The sequence below is a fragment of the Diadema setosum genome, chromosome 12, assembly GCF_964275005.1.
Source record: "Diadema setosum chromosome 12, eeDiaSeto1, whole genome shotgun sequence".
In the NCBI taxonomy this organism is placed as follows: Eukaryota; Metazoa; Echinodermata; class Echinoidea; order Diadematoida; family Diadematidae; genus Diadema; species Diadema setosum.
The window spans coordinates 11,890,567-11,894,372 of NC_092696.1; the positions used below are offsets into that span (position 1 = coordinate 11,890,567).

The 3,806-nt window shown below is 38.2% G+C and overlaps 1 long non-coding RNA gene across 1 annotated transcript; it reads left to right on the forward strand.

Annotated features, from left to right (window-relative positions):
- The first annotated feature begins 1,599 nt into the window (after positions 1–1,599).
- LOC140235686 (uncharacterized) lies at positions 1,600–3,264 on the forward strand. The gene is made up of 3 exons (XR_011901708.1): positions 1,600–1,857; positions 2,521–2,618; positions 3,209–3,264. It is a non-coding gene; the product is annotated as an uncharacterized lncRNA (long non-coding RNA).
- The last annotated feature ends 542 nt before the right edge of the window (positions 3,265–3,806 follow it).

Below are 3,806 nucleotides of genomic sequence, written 5' to 3' on the forward strand. Positions count from 1 at the left end.
AACTGTGGCAAAAGCATTGAGAGACAACTGGTTTGTGCACTACGGGGTCCCTGCCAGACTGCATTCCGATCGAGGAGGATCGTTTGAGGGAGCGGTGATTAGGGAGTTGTGTCGGATGTATGGAATGGCAAAATCACGCACGACAGCCTACCATCCTTGTGGGAATGGCCAATGTGAAAGATTCAACCAGACATTGTGTGGCCTCATAAAGTCATTGGATCCACGAGAAAGACGGAAGTGGCCGGAATTGATCTCACATTTGATATATATGTACAATACCACGCCCCACAGAGTCACTGGAGAGACACCACACTTCCTCATGTTTGGTAGACAACCTGAACTACCACTAGATCACTTATTGGATCGATTAGATGGAGAGTGGGAAGCAAATCATGTTGCAGAACAAGAGAAACTAATCAAGCGAGCTCAGCAAGTAGTTTCTGGCAGACTGAGGGAGGCAGCTAGGAAAGAGAAACAGAAGCACGACGAACGTACTACAGATCCATCTTTAGAGATAGGAAGCAGAGTCCTACTCAAAAGGAATGCTTTTGATGGTAGACACAAACTTCAGGACAAATTCTTTGAAGCAACTCACATAATTGTGAATAAGAATGAGCATGAGGATCTTTATGAAGTTAGACCAGCGATGGGTGGAGCGTCACGATGGATTAATCGAAGACAAGTTATTCCTGACCCTCGACAGGAAGAACCACATGTTTTGGAAGAAGTCTTACCCAGTGACTGCTCTACCGATGAAGAAATGCAGACAGGACACTTGGGGGATGTTGACAATATTGATGATGATGATGATGATGATGATGATAACGACGATGAGGCGGAAGAGTTTGATTTTCGTCATTTTCGATATTGTTATAATCCACCTGAGACCCTTCATCAGACTGAGGAAATTGTCGAAGGGGATCAACGTAATGATGGACCTAGACGCTCAGCTCGTAGCAACAAAGGAATTCATCGTAATCCATCCAGATTACCAGTGTCTGCAATCACTGGATTACCGGTGTGAAAGTTCAGGGTTAAAATATGTGATCAAATTTGATATGACAGTCAATTATTGAGATTTTACTGAATTGAAAGAAAGGAGAGAGAGAAGTATGCTCTTTCACTTGTTGAAATTTCATATGGAATTCTGAGTAATTTATTGGGAAATTTATGGACTTACTTGTAATTCTGAGATTACATATGAAATTTTGAAATATTCGAGACGAATATTTTCTTTCCAGGGGGACATGACGGGAAATGGAAATTGAGAAAGTGATGAAAATACTTTATTGAAGACTACTAGTTTTATTGTGAGTTTATTACAGCTCATTAGACAGTTGTTGTGAAACAGGAGTTGTTTACAAAGAGCTTTTTGTCGAACGTGCTTGGTAATCACAGTCAGGAATTCGGAATGCTTTAGGTATTCAAGATGACCATGCACCGATCGATGTATCAGAAATTAGTGTCTGGAATTAATGTACTCCCTATTTGTGATGCGTAATTTGGTATATGTAGTTGGAAAATGGAAGGTTAGATTAGTGTGTTTAGAAATAGGAGTGAGAAGGATAATTTTCATAATTTTGTGAAATTTTGCTGTAAACAGAAATGGACAGTAGGCGGATGAATATTAGTCATTTTCCAGGGGTTGAGTTGCACATGAATGCGCCCTTTGTGCTGTTCGTATGTACCGCGGGAAATTTGGACACTTGCACTGCACTCTGCACCACACACACCTCACTTCGCACTCTCGCACCGTAGCTAGGACAAGCAACCTGCCGCAATGGGTTGAGTCTGGCTGTTTTCTGCCTGTTATGATGTCTTTTGGTTTTTGGCAGTTTCTTTTGGACAAGACAAACTGTAAGTCCTTTACATTGTGTTATAGATATCAAGAGAAAGAGATTTGTGACAGTATAAAAATACGTTATTAGTTAATTGTATACACGTGTACATTGTTATGAAACTGACAGATGTCGGGTGAAATTTGTTTGAGTTAAACTAATGACAGTATAAATAGGGCCGTTGGAATGTAAATGGGAGAAATTTGAGTTGACGTGATTTTTGTTTTTTTCACGGAAATAATATGAACTGAGAAATCATTTGTGGTATATATGTCAAAGTGTGAATTTAGGTGGAGGGTGTTTTAATTTGAGTCAATTCAAAATGGCGGCGCCCATGATTTAGATTGTTCAAAATGGCGGCACCCATGGTTTAGATTATTCAATATGGCGGCGCCCATGACTTAATGATGTTACATGGCGCCAGTTTATAAATTAATCAATGGTTGTTATAATAATTTCATTCTTTAATGTATAGAATGATCATAATTTCGATGAGTATTGTATTCAAAGCATGGTCAAGTAAATCTATAATTGATTCATTTTTTGAGTTGAATGATTGTAATGTTGATCGAGAAATTTGTGTAAAGTTTGATAGAAGAGAATTGAATCTTTGTGTTCCTAAATGAACATTATGACAGTACAGTGGTATACTGAAGAATCAATTTACTGTATTTATTTTTAGTGTTCATGGGTGAGATGTTCAGCCCTCCGGTACTGGTGTTCTCATGTCTGAGGATGAGGGTTCATACTTTCAAAGAGCGAGTTGCTACCTGACTTAGGGTAGGCATGAATGATTTATGAGCAATTGTTCACCATTTTTGTGTATAATGTACAACTGTGTATGATACAACAATGAATGTTTTTTTTGGTGATTTATCTATTGCTAAAAAGGGGGAAAGCTTTCGGTATGCAGAAACTGAAACAGATTTACATGGAAGTAATTATTGGTATGTACATGATTTATGATAGTCGCTATGGGGTAATGATTAAATTGTTTATTCGAGTGCATGTTAAGATGGTACATGCGAGTTTAGATGGTGGCTGATTAGAGTTCATTGATACAATACTAGTTCATGTATCGGGCGACGAACGAGTTATAGAGTTTTGTGGATATCCTGGGAAGTTTGGATATTCGAGATAATTGTGTGGATAGTGAGTCCACGAGTGTTGAAGACAATTTATTGTGTATTGCATCATAGCTTCTATCTTGATCTGCATGGAAAGTAATTACATTTGTAGATTTAGCACCATATATACATATAGTTTTCACATTTTGGGAAGTGCTCTTGCATTGCAAAAAGAGGGGGATCAATTTATTAAGAAATGAAATGTTGAATACAAACTTATGATTGTTTTCCTGTTTCTTGCAGGGTTTTCTTTTTTGTGTGTCGATTTACTGACACCAATAAAGTCAAGTGAACTACAATCCTGCGTCCACTCATTCATTTGAGTCCTGGGGTCTATCACCACATCATCACAGCCCCCTAACGTACCACCTATCCACGACACTTGCATGCTAATCTCTTGGTTCTCGGGAAATTTGCAAAATTATCATGCACGCAATTATTCCTCGTTTTACAGTAAAACCTTGTGTTCGCATGTTGCAACTTAAGCGGTAAAACAATACAAAACCAAAGGCAAGGTTAAACTTCGTCTTCTTTACACATCATTCTTAGGATGATCACTGACATGACAATTTTGTGTGTCCACCGCTTCAGAAAGATTAACTGTCTTATAATTTGATCGACATTGTGGGATTAACATCTGCAGGAAGAGAACCTGAAGCATATTCCAAAATTCGGTTCAAATATATTAGGCGCCAAATCTTCAAATTTCATTCTATGTTGACGAATTCATATACACGGACGAAAGGAGAATGGTTAGCAATGTACATGAATACAAATTTCCGTCAAACTTCCAATGGCCCATTTAAAATATTATGCAACATGTAGGTTAATTGTCAGATCA